At 41.2% G+C, this 18,543-nt stretch overlaps 1 protein-coding gene across 2 annotated transcripts in view; it reads left to right on the top strand.

The window, feature by feature from the left end:
- Positions 1 to 18,543, top strand: part of SGMS1 (sphingomyelin synthase 1) — a 99,632-nt gene that overhangs the window by 16,866 nt on the left and 64,223 nt on the right. The window contains exon 2 of one of the 2 annotated variants that reach the window (XM_080401704.1): positions 12,632 to 12,748. The exons of the other annotated variant lie outside the window; for it this stretch is intronic. The gene's annotated coding sequence lies outside the window, so the exon portion shown is untranslated. The remainder of the gene's footprint in view (positions 1 to 12,631; positions 12,749 to 18,543) is intronic. 2 annotated transcript variants of the gene reach the window in all.

The following is an 18,543-nucleotide window of genomic DNA, read 5'->3' as shown; positions in this document are numbered from 1 at the left end:
TGGACAGCCTGTTACAATGCTTTACTACCCTTTCAATGAATAAATTTTTCCTAATATCTAATCTAAACCTTCCTTGGTGCAAATTGAGGCTGTTTCCTCTTGTCCTGTCTCGTTATCTGGGAGACGGACCCCCACCTGCCTACAGCCTCCTGTGAGGCAGCTGTAGAGAGCAATAATGTCCCCGCCAAGTCTCCTCTCCAGGCTAAACAACCCCAGTTCCCTCAGCTGCTTCTCATCAGACTTGTGTCCCAGACCCTTCACCAGCTTTGTTGCCCTTCCCTGGACACGCTCCAGCACCCCTACGTCCCTCCTGCAGTGAGGGGCCCAAAACTGAACACAGTATTAAAGGTGCAGCCTCACCAGTGTGGGAAGGGAGCAGGCCACTGCTGAAGGATCACTTTTGTCCATGTATCTAAACATTTTGTGAGCTTAGAATGGAGATCTGTTCTGTGTTGCATGTGTCTGTACCTTTCTTTCTGATTTTGGATTCTCCTCAGAACTACGTTTTGTTACTGCTTTTGGCTCATATAATTTGTAGTTACAAAAGAGATTCACTAACTTTGAAATTCTCATACCAGAGATATCCTTGCTGAACTACTCAAGAGTCACCTGCCCGATATCCTGTTTCTTGTTTTTCCATACCTGACCCAGCTCGTTCATTTGTATTGTTTTCCTATTAAGCAAGAGGCAAAAAAGCAGCATTTGATCTAGTTTGTGAGGATGGTAACAGGCTCTTTGTAAGCAGCTTGTGACTGCGGGGAAACCACATGTGAAGGTGACATTGGTGTGACAGTATAAATCTTGCCACTGTGACTCTAGAAATGCTGATTGTGAGTTGAAGGTGTAGCTAATGTAACTAAACGTGAAATGGAAATGGCTTATTCTTGATGTTTCCAAGTCTGTTTTCAGCTGTTGTGCCTGTGTGTATCCTTTCTTTCCCTCCTGCATCAGATGTTATAACATAAAAATGAAATACATTGTGCAGAGGAATGGAAAATGAGATAGCATGACAGATTGCAGCTTCATTACCATTGCAGTGGTGTTTGCACTGTGCTGAGAGGCTTTCTTCTTTCTGGTCACTGAAATCTGTCTAGGTCAGAGTGATGCAGACTGTTCATCCCACAACTGAGACTGAGCCTAATGCTCATCTGCTCTCTGGCCTGTAATTAATTCAGTCCCCAAATAAATTAAAAAAGGTGATTGGAGAAGGCAAAAGGTTGTTTTCTCTGAGATGAGCATAACTCTTGTAAATCTCTGAAAGTCAACAGATTTATTTTCTATGCTGCCATCTTCTGCAGGGACTTGAAAAGGTGTCTGGGTGAGGCGGTCATGAACTGTTAACGGCACTAATTTAAACCACTGGTAGGGGCTATGGCAATGGTTGTTTGGTCTGTCTGTGGTAGACCGATGACTTAACTGGACTAGCTGGGATAGCTGTGTCATTTTATGTGTTTGGATAAGAATTTGAGTGGACTGGGAGGCTGCAGGTCACTTATAATCCAGCATCTTTGTCTACTTTAGTATTGACATGTAAAATCAACGAGACAACTGTGTCTATTGCTCTTTGTACTGACAGGCAGCAAAGACTAAAACCTCCATGGCTTTTAGTTTGACATACTTCAAAGTTGCTACAGCACAGGTGCCATTCGCACGCCTACGTACATGTGTTTCAGAATTAGGCTTTCTCTCCCAGCGGGTTCTTAAAGCATGTGTCTTTGGAGAAGGGAAAAGAGAGATCTCATTTTTAGAGATGCAGGGGTCTTGTGAAACCTAGAGGTGCTGTGTGATCCTTTCAGTGTACGAGAAGCCACCTTTCTGCCTTCCTGTACTTTCAAAGGTGAAGTACACTTCTTTTCCTTTTTTTAGCCCCCCCCCCCCCCCCCCCCCCCCCCCCTTAAACCAAGGCTTGAAAATCTTGTGTGACTTGCTGCTTCTGTTGTTCATACCTCAGGAAGTTCTGCAGATGGTTTTGTATGTTGCATTTAAGCAAACCAGTTAATTTTGGCACTTAATATGCCTGGTGTTAATTACTTTCCCCCCTGATGTAAGAAAAAACTGGAAAATGAAGTCTGTTTGGTTTTACTGTTACATGGTGGTTGTGATGTGTTCTTGGTCTTGCAACTTGTTCAATATTAAGCGATAACACTCTTTGGCTTATTAGAGCAAGACTGAAATTATCTGTGTTCTCACATAAAAGCTGTGATTATTTCTGCAGGCTAGTGCCAAGGGTCTCTTCAGGGAGCTGTAATAAACTCACTAGCTTTTGCTTAAACTCTTGAGCCTCATGTAGTATTCTTATATAAGTTTTGCACAAGACTAGTCTTGAAAAACAATCTTACAGAGCTGAAGTTAACCTCATGGAGGGTAAGCACCAAGTTGGCCCAAGTTTATTTCAACTTGCCTTCTTTGGGGTTTTTTTTTGGTGTATTGGATTGTCTGGGTTTCACTACTTGCAGTTCCTGCTTGTCTGAGGTCTCTGACCACACCAGGCAAAGTCCAGCTTGTAAGGCAGTATGACTAAGACCTGTATGTAAGGCAGTATGAATAACGAGTATGAAGCTCCATGCAGTTTTTAGTACCTTACAAGTGAACGGCTTACCAAACTGTAGGGTTTATTTTTCTGCGCATACATGTTTAGTAATGTCAAAACTTGCTGTTCCATTGCCCTAGTGCTATATAGGATCTCCTAGTATTTTTTAACATTAATATAAAAAGTATGTAGTATGACCTTGCTGTAAACCTGCATATAGTGACGTTAACAGAGCAGGAAAAATTTCCTTACCTGCCAGATAACTGTTTTAAAAGGTTTACTTTTTCTTCCCTGTTTATATTTTGTTAATTCTACATTTGTAATGTAACTTGAGATAAGTCCATTGATGGATTAGGCAGTTTATGGAAGTGAGGAACTGATGCAGAACCAGCTTGTGGTTGAGAATTCCCTGGCAAGGGCAAACAATGAAACCACAACCCAATAAAAGTATGTGCCGAGAGCTCTGGGATGGGGAGCCTGCACAGCTAAGAAAGGAGACTGTACAGAAAAATGCACTAATCAGTAACTACCTCAGAACCAGTATAGCGGGGCTGGAGATAACTGTGTGTCATAGCCTGCTCCTTGCTAGGCTAGGTATCCTGGCCTTATTAAGAGGGTACAGCACATGTGCTTTAGCCTTTGCTGCTCTACTAAAACAGGGATCAGGAATCAAATTATGTTGAGAGCGTGTCTTTAAATGAGAAGAGCTTTGAGCTGGAAAAGGAGATGGTTCTTTGCTGCTTTTGAACAGTAGCATTCTTAATACTCTGGTCTTCCAGTTCTGTACCCCTGGGTTAATTGAGTTGTTCTGAACTGTGATTTTTGTTTGAAAATCTCCTGTCAACTGTCATGCTTTTGTCTCTTGTGACTGATACGTTAAATTTGTATTGTCTTAAGTAACAGCCTAACTAAGGTGCTTTGGACCGAGTTGTATTTTTAAGGTGGGTATGACTATTTTAAGACTTAAGTGTACTAGATAATCTGCTGGCTAGCTGAATTTCCCTACTGCAAGTGAAATTGCAGACAAGGCTGCAGGGGGACCCTCTTTACTTCTATAGGGGTTTTCCAGATCCCATTCACTGGGGAAGACCCTTAAGTTTTGGTTTACCCTGCTGGACTCTCAAGTTTTTCCTACTGATTTATACAATTATCTGCTCTGAAAAAAGTGAGCTATAGTGAAACGGCACCCTTGCTTTGTCCTCTGCTTGTTCTCAATCTTGCTATAACAACCCTTTTTAGCATATTATTAAGAGCATTACACTGCTTTTTGTTTGTAGTTCTGCTTTAGCAAAGTATTTTTTTATAGCTGTAAAGCCTTAAGGAAGAAAGTTTCTGGCAATATCTGTAGGAGTTGCAGTTCTTTACTGTGCAAATGCTGAAATCTATGTCTTGGTTTAATGTTACTGGGAGCTAAAATATTTTTGGATATACAAAGCATTTCACATACTATATAAACTGCTAACGTGCAGCCTTTACCCTCAGAGTGGAATGTAGCCATCTTGAACATTGCAGTGTGAACAAGGACCTCTAATGTAGTTGTGGGCCAGGAGTGGGATGTAGTGGGGCAATGTGTCGTATCTAAATGTGAATTTTGATTGTCACATCACATTCCAAGCCATTTTTTGTATGAAAAATTACTGGCATTCATAACCAGATTATCTTTTATTTATGGAACAGTTTAAAGTATTTCTCCCCCCCCAAGATGCCACTGAATATTGCTGTGTAGTGAGCAGGAGCAGATAGACGTGTATTTGAGGAGTGCTGATTTACACCAGCCCAATCAGGTTCCACTGTAGAAAACAAGACCACAGATGATGGCAGAAATGCATTGGTAAGTGCATCTGGTAGGTGTGGTTTAGCACTGACACTAGCAGATGTGCATTCTTCTGCTGTTTGCCAGCGGCATTGTCGTTTAGGCAGTGCCATGCTCAGCTGTCATCTGTTGGGGTGGTTGCTGCTCAGTCCTTTTATTCTGTAGGCTGTTTAAATCGTAAAGGAAACATGAAGTATGTTGTTGACATTTGTGGAATGTTGCTAGCAGCATTAGAGGCCAAAGTGATCTGGTTTTTGGGATATTGAGATACTGCTGCCTTGTCAGAGGTGATGCCTCATGAAAGAATGTAAATAATCAGTTGTTCTGCCACTTTTAGTGCTTGAAAATCTTAGTATGGCATCTTAGGAATCATGGAGGAACCTAGTAGGATAAAGTCTATTTCTGTGTAATTTTTCTTGCAGAAGAAAGGCATATTTTCTGGTGTTTGTTATTTTACAGTAAAGGTTTTCTACAGTATCTCCCACATGTTATTACAGAGGGGAAGAGGGTTCTCAGCTTGTGGGTTGTAACCTCGCTGCTGTTTACAAGAGAGCTGAGGAAGGAAACCTGACAGCTTGTGACATCTTAAAAGTTAGGTAGTAATGTAAACATACCTGCTTGAACCTGTACGTAGCCTGGAAGCCAGAAACAAGGATTTCTTTCCACCCCATTTGTGTGGGAGATAGGATGCAGCAGTAACTGGAAGCCCAAGGAGTGGGCAGCAGCATGAAGACTGCCGTCTCTGAACGGCAAAGGATGTGTTGGACTCCTTGCCAGTTAATGTTATGGACACAAAGAGTTTAAATGGGATCAAGTTGCGGCTGGGACGGGGGTGGGGGAGTGGAACGCTGAATAAGTATTTGGATGAGAGATTCCCTGAGGGTTACTAAATACAGGCTCAGGAAACTCCTGGAGCTGAAAGTAGTCAAAGCCCCAGACAGAGCCTTGTCTGATACAAGGAACACTGTTTAGCTGCTTTTACACGTTGATTCAACTGGTGCAGCAGAACAGCTTTGAGGTGTTCTTTTTGGTTTGTTTGTTTTCTGGGTTTTTTTTGTTGTTTTTGTTGCACGGGGATATCATAAAAATAAAAGCACTGAAGCTTGAGGTGGCCGAATTTGAGGGTTGTAATAGTGGAGTCAAATGCCAAACTTATATGGCAGCACTGAAGGGAATATCTGCGAAAAGTAATTACTGATCTTGGGTGTGCTGGCTTCAGCCCAGAGGTGCTGCAGAAACAGCACCTTCCATTTTTCCACATAACAGACTTTCTTTGATTAAGTTTTCCTGGGCAGTAATGTGAATTAAGAAGGAGGTTAAAATGGGATAGCTGCCCAAGCATTGCGTATGTGGCAGTTTGGTGTTCTGAGATCAATATAATTATCTTGCAGAGCTTTTGTTTAGAAGAGACCCGCATACAAAGTATTGAATGATATTTTAGAGCTTAAAGAGGCTTAAAGAAGCCTCCTTTATAAATTTCAGTGTTGCTAACAGCACATTTTTGTATACTCAAAAGATCTTTAACTGCTGCAGCAACACAGGGAAAGCTGCTTGGGCACATTTTAAGTGTATTTGACAGATGAGCAATGGAATATGTTTAGTTGGTTTTTTTTTTTGTTTTTTTTTTTTTTTTTTCTACTTCAGTGGAGGTCTTGGTGTGCTTCATGAAGGAGGTTGTTTTTAGCTTACTTGTGAAGGTTGAGCAGTGACCACAAAACTTGTCAGCACATCCCTCCAGCTGTCCTGCTAAGTATCCTCTGACCTCCCTGCCCAGTAGAGCCTTTGACATCCACTGGTACTTCTGGAATTTGATGCACTCTAAGCAATGCACTGAGGAGCAGCAAGCGCAGTGAGCTGCTGTGTGCCTGTGATGCAGAGTGGCTGACAAAGGAGACATTCAGTCACCAGCAGAGGATCGTGTTCTAGAAGTGAATCTAAACTAATGCTCCTAAACCTGCTGGAGCTGAAAAAAGACACAACGTATCTGGATTTGTGCCCTGATTATTTGTCTTAATCCCTCCAGACTGCAGAGTCTGTAAATGACTCTTTCTGTTCTGCCTGTCCTTCCTTTGAGATCTGCATGTAAACATACCAGCATCTGTCCTGGTCTCCTCTTCTTCCCGTGCCATCATCAACACTACTCTGCAGGAACCATATTCCAACTTGTAAAGTCTCATACTTGTAGTAATTGTTCTTATGGTAAAAGTGGAAAAACCCTTAAGTATGAGAAATAAAATTTCTCAACTCTCTGGTCAATGAAGGATGCGCTTCCTTTTGCCAAACCAGTTACTGTGACTTCTGTCTTTGTAATAGCTTTGTATCAGTTATTACTTCTTCAAGATGCTTGCAAAGGTGGAATATATCTAAGGATTGTTTCAAAGGACATGCAAAATGGGAATAGCTAAGTTTAAACTGCTGTGGTTTGTTTCCAAGTCAGTAGATAACTTGACATGAAGGCTTTTGGGTGAGAAGTCATGCATTTAAATACAGTGTGAATTCTGACACATGATGTTGCTTGCAGATTGAGGTGAACTATTTCTGTTTCATCCCATTCTTCTCCAGTTCCTTTAAAGCTGCTATAGGTACCAATTGATGGAAAATGATCCATGAGATTTCAAACACCCATTTGATTGGTAAAAATAAGCAGTATAATAAGCAATTTGAAGTAGTCCTATTGGTGGCAGAAGACGGGAAACTTCAGTCGTGTTACTCTCTGTTCAAAGAGCAGTAGTGAGATCTGTAACTCTCCTTATCACTAACATGTTTGCTTAACGAACTCACAAGATATGTTGTACGAAAGGTCACAGGTGGAAGGGAAGGCTTGTTTCCTTGTCGCTTTTTGGGAAGAGGCATGTGTGACCTTTTATGAGTAGGCTTACTGATCGCAAGTTGAGGGAGCCCTTGGTGGGTTTGCCAGTAAGCAGACAGCTTTGCATTCAAGCAGTTGTTGTAACAGTAGGCCTCAAGATGATCAGCAGAGCTGGGGCTTTCAAGAAAGTCCTTCTAATAGATACACACGAGTATGTAAGTGTGCACCAAGTGGACTGCTAGTGGGAGTTACATATATAGTGGAAACTTCCTTCCAAAGAACAGTCCAGAAAATAGCTGTTTAGATAATCAGAGCTTGGGTTTTTATAACCTGGGGAAATTATCTAGGTAGGTCTGACTGAGAATATTCTGAAAATGACCTAACTATGAGTTAGTTGCAGTGTGTTTCGTTTTATTAATATTTTCTAACAGAGTAATAACTTGATTTTTTAGAATTAACTCATCTGAGCTTTTTATTGTCAAAGTATTTTCAGGTAAATCTGGGAAATCTTGAGCATCTCACCTTACAGGGACAGTTGAAAATATCAGCATGTACCAAGTCACTTCTCAGTGTCCTGGCATCCATCTCATGTAAAGATTTCCAAGTGTCCCTGGGGCAGTTGGCACCCTATGGAGACGCATGGCAGCATTGGGGCCAGATTTGTGGAGAGGAGTGTGTCCTTTAAGGTGTTTTTTGGAAGGCTGAACAACAAGAAGGTGGGAAGGTCTGGGAAGGGAAATGATTATTGTGGAAACAGGGAAAGAGACCACCTGCTGTTAATGGGTTTGCTAGTTGTTGTGTAGTTGTGTGTTAGACCTGCTATAACATGACCTTGAAATGAATCCAGGCAACAGGCAAAGGGAGTTTTGGAGCTGGTTGTTTCTTACTGGAGGTGGATTCCCCTGTTGTTATATCTGCTCCTCTCTCTGGAATAGTTATTTATTTTTTCCCCCCACACTTCTAAAGATTCTACCTCACTCGATTTACAGCATAAAATGGAAATCGAGATTTGGTGGTATATCAACTGGGTTTGTACAGGCTAGTGCAGAAAGTACGTACACATCTTAGATATGAGACTGGGCACAGTAGTGTATTTATGTGCTAAAAGTGCAAATTTTAATAATGAAGAAAGCATTCTTTCTGCAAACAGTATCTTTCATTTGGCACCAAAGTCTTTTGAGCTTCCTCTTCTCAGTTTTGTTCCCAGTCCGATGTCACTGGGACACTGGAAGAACTAAAGAAGGTAATTCCATGAACAATTCGAGCTAATTCACATCTTTATATTGCCATTGGTCATGATAACAACAGTTTTGTCCAGGCTTTGGGACACTAGGAATGAGTTTGCAGTATGCTAGCTATTTTGCTACCATCTTTCTATGCAAGAAGGATGAAGGGGATGTTTCTGGGCTGCCTCCCCTAGTGCTTCACCAAGCACTGATTAAAAATATGGTGTGTCTGACAGGCAAATTATTTCTAAATTGTCCTAAAATGGAAATGGGACCTAAAAATATTCTGCTTTTTTTTATAGTTAAAGACAAAAATATAAAATGGAAGTTACCCTAAAATATAACAGCAAAAGCTTGGGGGGAAGGGGGGGGGGAAGTGGTATTTAGATAATTCCCTAGGGTTTTTTTTCTTACATACCCTTTCATTGGGAGTGAGTGCTACATTCCAATTAGCTGTATGATTTTATTGTCTCTGCAATAAGAGTGCAGAGGCAAACAACTGTAGATTAGGAGCAATTTGCAAAATAGTTCAGTGATCAGCATGCCCTTGGAGATGTTTTCTGTGTAAGAACTGCATCAGAAATTTACTGGCTTCCTATGTTCAAAGGATTAACTATGAGGAGGATTAAAATGACACCTTAGACATCAGCCAAGAAGTCTCTCAAAATCCCTTATGTTGTCTTTAAATCAATTAATTTGCCTTCTTTAATCTGCAAGCATACTGGGTTGGCGAACTTGTGCAATTGATCTATTTAGGCTGAATTTCTCCAGTGTATTTGAAGGAATACTTTAGTGCATCTGGCAAATGAGAAGCAAACATGCCTGTGAGATGTGGAAGTATAGCTGCCTTCCTGTGCTAGGGTGTAAAATGAAAATGCTGCTGTAATAATTGAGGTGCCTTTTGTAAGCAGCAGCCTGTAACCAGTTAATCCAGCCTTTGCAGATGTTCCTGATCCTTGTGTTTATGTTTGATAAGAAAGTAAGACAACAGCCCACTCTTGCTCCTTTTGTAACAGTGCTGCTTGCATGTATGTGTTAATGGGAAGGAAAAGAGGAAGAGGAGAATTCTCAACTCCAAAGCTTCATGACTGTGCTTTGCAGGCACAGCTGATGTGCAGCACAAGGAGACGTTTTTACTTCTGAGAAGTCTTGAAAAGCAGCCCTCAGTACTTAAATGTGGACACTTAGTCTCCTACATCACGTGTGGTTGGTTCGCTTACAATTCTGCATTCAGGTGGTAGCATTCATCTGAATAACACTTAAATATTAGTAAAAGAAATTATGTGCTCTTTCTGGAAATCCTACAGGTTTCCGCAAGCTGTAATCTATTTAAATGCATTAGTCAGAGGCACAGCTTCAACTCTAAGCCTGTCCTAAGCTTGAGGCTGTGCTGGTTACAATTTATTAGATCAGGTGTTGTCAAACGAATAAGCTAGCAACGCTCCTAGGGAGTGTTTGGGTGCTATTGACAATGACTGACAATTCTTAGCCATCTTGTGATACGGAGAACAAGACTGGCAACTAACTTCAGACATTAATCTTCATAGGATCAAAACCATCAGAATTGCTTCCTAGAGTTCTTCTGCGTTAAAGAAATGCTGCGGATGTTGGAGCAAGTGGTATTGCAGACCAAGCTGAACGTTGTCACATTGTATGCTAAAATGGACACAGGCTTCTCTCATGCCGTTATGGCTAGCTATCACTTAGCAACTCCAGAAACTGAACTAATTCCATAAAGATATTAACATACAGTTTAAGGAAACTGGGCTCTGAACTTGGCAGCCTGTACCCTGCGCCTAGCAGGGCAGAAGCCACCGCTATGCAAACAGCAGGGTCTTCCTCTGGGGGAAGGAGTGGAGGATGGAAGAGTTTGGCATACAGGCTAATTGGTTTAGGTAAGATAGACCTTTTATTTTCTGGAAAGTATACAACAAATGTTAGAGTTTTTCAAAAAATACAGCGAAGTGCCATCCTCAAGAAAGACAGGTAGGAACTCTAATCAAACCTTGCCATACTGTTCCGCTGTATGCAGTGTAACTTTGGTAGTAAACAAGCTAACGTTCAGTGGGAATTGCTTCTACTTTCTTCTAACTGGCTCAGAAATAACTCTGTGTGGCAGAAAACACATTCTTACAGGGTCTGTATGGCTTAATATCAGAGAGTAAGAGGCTACAACTGACATCGAACATCTTGGGAGTGCTTGTGGTGCTCAACAACAGATTCACGACTTGCTCATAGAAAATGTGTGTTTATGTTTGAACACCAGTTTATGCTCCATTGTCTCTTGGATCAGGGAGGGAACTGTCCTTCCTAGAAGAGTAGGAAGAGTTTGGAGCTTTCCCTCCAGGTGCAGGGAGGGGTATGACAGGTTGGCTTTCTCGTGGTTCGCAGTGATGCTACTCTCAGCAGATGGGTGGCTTTTGGGGCTTCAAAAAACTTGGTAGATGAGTGAGTGCCTGTGAGCAGAGAGTATGATATGTTTGGGAGGGTGGCTGTTGTTACAAGATAAGAGTGTTGTTACTCATGGAAACAGGGCCTTCCTCCTTACTGAGGATGGGCTGGTGGGTGTTGATGGAGTGGATAACTTCTCTTACGTTTTGTAAACATTATCTCTTATTACTACAATCCTACAGCAAACAGGCAGGATAGCATGGCTTTTACTGAGCAGCTCTGCTGCTGGCAGTGCACCACGGCTCTGTCTAGATGGACAAAACCTATTTAACTTCCAGCTTGTTGCAGAAAGGAGTCTTCTGGCTGCTGGAAGCTGGACCAGTGTGTGCTCAGGGTGGGTGTTTGGAGGGGAGGGGTGCCTGATGGCACTCTCCCCGAAGCACTTTGATAGGTTAATCTTGAAGATAAGGCAAGAATGCAATGTAAAACCCAAAAGCAAATTTCCAAGTAATCCTAAACAGCTAAAAAGGAGTCCAAGAAAGCAGAATTGCCGTGCCGCAGGCTGCTTGCTTCACAGCAGTCTGTTATTTGGATTTGGTTCTGCTTCAGCAAGCAGAATTTATTTCCAGCCTCCCTAACTAGTATTTCAATGGAAATGTATGGATTGCAGTTTCCTACTAAATGTGAATGGAACAGGGAGACCATCTGTTTTTCCCTTATCTGAAAGTTCAATTGAAATAGCCCTGCAGAGCCCCATGCAAAAGGGGGCTGGTTCTCTTCCGAGTCTCCCCCCTGGTTTTGTCTTCCTTGAAAGTGGGTGTCTGTGTGTGGGGGTGAGTGTTGGATGAAGAGTATATTTGCTTCCCAGCCACAGGACTGAGTGGTTTGTCTACTGCTGCTGGCTCTAACCTTTGGCTGTGCAAAATGTGGGTAACAGGGATGGAGAGAAGCCTGTTACCTGGGTGCTGCCACTGGAGGATTTTGGTCCCATGCATTTCAATTTTTACATTTTGGGTTTGCTTTGGTGCAAGTTCTTCCTCTCTTTTGTAAATGATCTTGGTTATCTTGAAGACTAGCAGAAAAGACTTGCAGCTTTCATCCTTTGCACCCCTGCATGAGTTTATTTGTCAGCAAAGCCTGTTATCTTGTGTGATGCCTGGTTCAGAGCCTGGGTAACTTTACCAGCTCCCTTCAAAGAACATTTTGAGACTTATTTCTTTAGTTTGTGCTCCAAGTGGCAATGTGTATCCCAAGAGTTGTTCTGCCTGATTACCCTTTTAGTTAAATAAAAGGTGCTCTGGGTATTGCTTTAACTGGGTATGGCTTTCAAGAGCGAAACTGTGAGATTCCCATGACATTAGGAGTAGACAGCTTCTGGTCTATGGTGCCCCAAGATCAAATCCAGTGGTCAGTGGCCCATTTCTGGCAGCTCCATTCTCCATGTTGTTCGGAGGGTGGCAGTCTCATCCAAACCACTTGTTCCTAGTGCAGGCTCAGAGGAAGATGAACCTATGTCCAAGGTAAGCACCTGCAGGAAGGCTGATGCATGTGGGGAGTAGCAGACCTGCTCTCTGTGGGATGCCACAAAGCAGATGAAGAAGCATTTCAGGCCTTCTTCAGATCCAATGAAAGCTGTGTATGGGCCTTATTTGGACACAGGAATCTTCTCTTTCTGTGTTCTTTAGGAATTATTATTTTTTAAATGCAGCTGTCCATGTTAGCATGGTCTTTCCTGTATATCCCAGGTGCTGGTAGACCTTGAGGCCATCTTTACATTGTAATAACTCCTAATATTTTAATAGAAGGCTTGCTGTATAGCTTTGCTGCTTAATATGTAAATTTTTATTATTTTTTTTTAATAGTGACTCATGACTATGTGAGAAGCAGCTAGCAGCAGGTCTTCTGAATTTTGACTCTCGTGTTCATCAAGAACTTCTAACCCAATGAATCGAGTGCTCTGGGTAGAAAAGCAATTTCAGGTAAGTAAATGATTTTTGCATTTTCAAGCCCGTGTGTTTTGGAGTGTTGTGTTTTTTCAATACCTTGTTTAGTGTAAACTGATACTAAATGTGACTTGAATTTGGGTAAGTTTTAGTTTGGACTTGCACAGGCAGATACCCATTTTGCTTTGGATTAATCACTTATGTTTGTGCCAATGGCAGCGTTCAGCACCCACAACAATCAACATTCCTCACTTGTGTATTTCCATTGTCTGACTTACTGTCCCACAGCTGTATGGCAGTGTTTCTTTTGGCACCTGTACTGGCTAGTTTCTTTAACTGAGCATGGCTTAGTAGGGAATATGATGATTCCCTCTATTTTCTGTAGCTTAGGCATTGCTTGTGCCTGCCTGGTGCTCTTTTTGTTCAGCAAAAAAAAATTTACATAGTCTAACTCCAGTACTAAATTATATGATCTTGGGAAAAGACAACTGAAAGATCACGTAGATCAGCTCTTTTTTCCTGCTTCCAGGTAAGGATAACTAAGAGCAAAACTTGTGAAGATGTAGGCTGCATATAAATGCTCCAAACTCCCTACTTGTAAGGCAACCTGCGCCCTTCTGGCTGTTGAAACTGGAGTGATAATTGGGTAGACAGCTAGACTGGTGGCTGGAATACCTGGTTTCTGTTCCCAGTTCTGGCTTTGACATAGATGAATGACCTGCAAAGAGAAAATAAATGGGTCATATGCTCTTTCTTGCTGCTTGTAGTTATGTTTTTGTCTTTTAATAATCCTTTGAAGCTCATCAGGATTTGCTGAAAGGCATCTTTTAAGGTTTTCGTGGGTTTCATGGGTTTGATCTGTGCTGGAAAGCTCCATGACTGATTTAAGAGCTAGAGGGGGAGGTGTTGTAAGAATCGGAAAATAAAAGTTGAGCTACTGGGCACAGAGATTTTGAGAAAGAGTGTGTTTTTAAAACTGTTATTTGTGTGTAACCTGAGTGACTAGCACATTGAATGAACAAAGTCTTTTGTGCCTTCCATTCTTAGCTGGGAAAGCTGCTGCCTTTTTCTCAAAATGTTCTTGGATATTGGTGAGACTGAACTGTCTGATTCTGAGAGGGTGTGATGAGGGACAGCAGAAAAGCAGCTTTCAGTTGTGATTCTGTGATGATCCTAATGCAGTTGTAATTCTTCCTGTGGGTGCCCTGAGCAAAATTGGTTTTGGGACAGTTGGTTTTAGTCCCTCTCCTACAGATGTCACAGTACTGCAGGCCTTCAAATCTCGACTGTTGTGCAATTAAGATGTTTAGTAGGACTTCCACAGATACTGTAAGAAAGACCATCAGTAATAGAAATAATGAGAAAAATGCTGTGACTAAACGCCAATGCTGCTGAAATTGAGGGAACTGATTTTTTGTGTTTGTGTTGCACATAAGGTGAATTGTTATGAGCAGTTTTTTGCAGTTGCTGTTTTCTGAATGGTGGCATCTATGTCATAGTTGTACTGGACAAACTAATACCTAGGCTTGTTTTCATCAGTCACAAAAAATTCCTACTCCCCACCCTCCTTCAACTATATAAATATTAAGAGTGGAAAATGCTTTTACCAGAAGCTCATGTCACTCTGTTGATTCAACTTGTGTTTCCCCTGGGTCTAATACACAGACTTTATGAATAATGTAGTAATCTATTACTTAAAGTTTAATGCGGATTTAATAGGGGTTGAACGTCAACAGGCACAGTGCAAGAAGTGCAAGCTAAATGAAACCGGTTCAAACCAAATACTGTTGGGTATGTGGCATACCTTATAATTTATGTGAAGATATTAGTTGCAGGTGCTTTGGTATCTGGGACCTCTGGATTTTTTGTGTATTTGTCTCAGTGTATAGCAACAGATGTTCCAAATCTGTGGGATCACAAAGCACACGGATGACTTGTTGCTGAAATCTAGGAATCTAATACTGTGAAATGTTAAGATACTGCTGTCTCTTCAATGGCACTCTTTTTCTTTTTTTTTTTTTTTTTTTTCTTTCTTCTTGGTACGAGTATTACTTTTTTAAACAAAGGGAAAACATCCCTTTCTTCAATTGTTAGGTTTGCAGAACTTGAGCCTTAAAATAATCCAGGAAGCCTTTTGTTATATAAATATACTCATCCTCCAGCTTGGCACTGTATGTGCTTTATATAGCTGCTATATAAAAGAATTCTCTTTTAAATTTAAACTTCAGTGGCTTTGAAGGAGAAATGTGATGTTACTTTTATATAGCACTTAATGGTTCTGACCATGGCAGCTCTTCGGATGCAGAGAGCAAAGCAAACACACTGCTGTACAATGTCAGTGTAACAGTGACTATTTAAAGCAGACAATGCAGTGTAAAGCAGTGGTTTATGGCTGGAACTCAATTTCTTTATCTCTTAATTACTTTTTATTTAAGCTTGTTATTGTCAGGTGTGCTTATACCTACCAAATTAACTCCATGGGATCAGAGCCTCAGTATACGTGATACCTTTTGAATGTATTTTTGCGTAAGTTGCTTGTTTAGAAATAAAAATATGTATGAATACAGCAAGGGCTTGGAATGGTTAAAATTAAATTACAGTGCAAACTACTCAGTAGTTCAGCGGGCACTGAGATTTTCAGCCATGAGATGTGCCAATTAAGTGGGCAGCAGTTGGCTAGAGCAGATGTTTAAAAAAAAACCAAAACCAACCAACAAAAAGTCACCACCCTGTGAAATGCCAAAAACGTGGGAGATAATCTCCATTAAAAGCAGTGACTGGTTTATGGGTCTTGTACACGTAAAAAATACCTTAATAGTATATGTAACTGAATGTGAATTTAGGGTTTTTCTGTATCCTCTATAAGACTTGAGTTCATAGTGACACTGACTTTTTAAGTAATACCTTTGCTGCTAGCAATGCCTGAGCTTGTAGGTGCTGATGACTGAAGAGGTGAGGTGGCAGGATAAAGCCTGGCATCTGCTGTATAAGCACTGCCTTTATTCACTTTCTGCACACAATAGGCAGGACTTTTTACAGAACCACTTGGCTGACCTGCTGCTGGTTTTACCCTTACTCTCTGAAAAAGCATGGGTATCCTCAGTTCCTGTTTGACTCCGCTACTAACCTTTCTTGCAACTTTTTCAAAATGCATGTGTCTGCACGCATCAAAACTCTCTCACAGAAGTGATAATGGCAAGTGGATGTTGCAGGATCTGCCTAGGTGGTTTTGATACAAACACTAAGTCCACAGGTTGTGTTTTAAAATTGAGGAGGGTGAAGAGTGCCAGAATCCAGTCTGTGGTCTAATGTGCTGCTGCTGCCTCCTCCCGTGTTAATGGAGCAGTGATATGTCTAGAGAGGAGTGAGGAGTCCAAGGAGAGAAGTGATGGCTTTAACATCTTGGGCACTTATCCAAAAGTGAAGATTTAATCGAAATTTGTAGCAGATTTTATGTTCCCTATGCTCAGTTTGTTCATATCCATCAGATTTGACTTTGGTAGATTTCCTAGCCATTGCTGCTTACTAAATAGCTTGGCTAGTTCTTGGTAAGCTAGTAGCATAAAGTGAGTTGCCGTTGATAGTTTCACTCTTGTCTCCTAATTCATTTGCCCTCAGACACGTAGCTGCTCCCCTGTTTCTTGGAAAAGGCAAAGGGTGTACTGGCAGGAAATGACTGCAGTTAATGAAAATAGGCCATACCTGCTGATGATTAATCCTTAATATGAGGAAGGATTCTTCCTTCTCCAGATTTGTTTGTCAGCTGAATTAGCAAATGGCTGTTCCTTTGTCCTGAGGCTGTTCTGACTTACTGAGATTGATTCATAGTTTATGGGCTCAAGTGATTGGATTTCCTGTAAGGGTGTGCTCACCAATTCTCTCATGTGCTCAAAGGGAAAATGCATTTTCCATCTTACTTTGCATCCTCTTTGCTTGCACGCCTTTTTGCTTTGACTTAATTTTTACTACTTGGCTCTCGTGTACATAAGGTTTCAGTTGGGTCTTGATGGGTAATGCCGTCACCACTCACTTCAAGTGTCACATCATCTGTCTGAGGCACTGGGGGTGGGACAGGGCACCTAGCAAATTTTGAAACAACCGGTGTGCTCTACTTGGGTTCAGGTGCCTGAGGAGTGAATGTAAATAAATTTAGTCTTTATCTGAAAGGCAGTTGCTGCTTTGAAGTACAGCACGACTCTTTTGCAACTCTTTTTGCTTCCTCTGAAGGCTGAGCAGCTGATGTTAAACTTGGGACTCCTGTGTGTGTGTGACTGTTCCCATAGCTATTAGCATGCAGTTAAAACATCAACTATTATGTTGAAGTGCAAATGTTATTTTGTGCTGAAGTCATGCTGGAAATAGTTCAGAATATCTTGTTTATTTGGATTCATGAGGGGAATGCCATCTTGCTGATCTCTAATCTTGTTTTGCTCTCTGGTTTCTTAGCATTCAGCAAACCTGTATTCAAATGGTGCTGAAGTGTTTAATGAATCTCAGCATCCTCTTAATCTGCAACCCAGGAGACACATACTTTGATGGTGATACTTCTGGTTTTTGTGCCTTTTGGGAAGCTGTATTATTAATTGGTTGTTTTCCCCCAACTTCAGTCATTGGGCAGATCCAACAGGCTATGTTCCCGTGTTGAATTAGACCCTGTTAAATAGCACTTTCTTATTGGATAATTATTGACTAGTTTATTCATTATTCTAATGACAGATATAGTTTAGAATTACTCCATGGTTTTGCAGTTTTATTATTCTACAAATGATAATGATTATTTGGGTTCTTGCACAAGATGCTTTGTTTCAGTTCATTCATTAAATATTTTTCTCTCTTCTCATAGTTTTATTTTCAAGATGCATTAACACATTTTTTTTCCTGGCCTGTGTTCCCCCTTCCTCTGCTGTCCCCATTTCCAATGAATAGTTAAAAGGCTGTCAGCAACTGTTTTGACAGATTTCTATGTACTACTAAGGAAGACAAAATGTTATATCTAGCATATTTTGTTCCATGGTGATAAATTCCTAGCAAAGGATGGGAAGAATATTTGTTATTAAAATGCTGAGGGATTTTGTAGTTCCAACGGAGGATGTTTGCTCTGTCGTCAGAGTCCTCTGTGACTGTCCCAAATGGTGTGTGTCCAAGCTACATCTAGGCAGACTTAAATATCATCTTGTCTAGAGCATGCTCTTACCTTTAGGTTCCTCCCTGCCCTCTTCTGCATCATTGAACTTCATTGCAGCCATCTCCAGACTGCTGCATTGCTAAGTTCCCCAAGCTTTACTGATGCTTTCTTGGAAAGCTTGTGTAAATACAGTGTTGGTAGCTCCCTGAACTATACAGCACATCTTGAAAGGCAAGTGGCAGAAAAGGTAGGAACATTCTTTTCACAAATGCTGGTTTTGTTATTAGGATATGTTAACTGTGCTTACAAGGTTGCTTTGGATGTTTCACAAATGCTGTTGCCTACCTAAATTTACTGATACCCTCTTCAGCATGAAGCTGTTACTTTTGTCTGCCCCCTGCCAAAAGTATGGATGGGCTACATCTGACAGCATAACCATCCTGCCATAGTACTGGTTCATCAAACTCCTATCTGCTCCAAAACTAATAATCATGCATGAAAAACATTTAAATGAAGCCAGCAGGAGATGCAAAGTCAAGCGCCGTAGATAAAGCAGACTGACAGGTCTGGGCATAGCAGTCAACACAGACAACATGCAACTTTCCTGAAATGAGTTGTAGCACTCAGCTTGCTCTTCCTCTTGATGTTTTGTTCTTCCCCCCCGGCTTGTGTTTTAGTCTTTTGTGAAGTTTCTCAGGGAAGGCAG

Source organism: Falco punctatus, assembly GCF_963210335.1.
Source record: "Falco punctatus genome assembly, chromosome: 9".
Classification (NCBI taxonomy): Eukaryota; Metazoa; Chordata; class Aves; order Falconiformes; family Falconidae; genus Falco; species Falco punctatus.
Note: the sequence above shows the minus strand (reverse complement) of the source record. Positions and strands in the feature narration are given on the sequence as shown.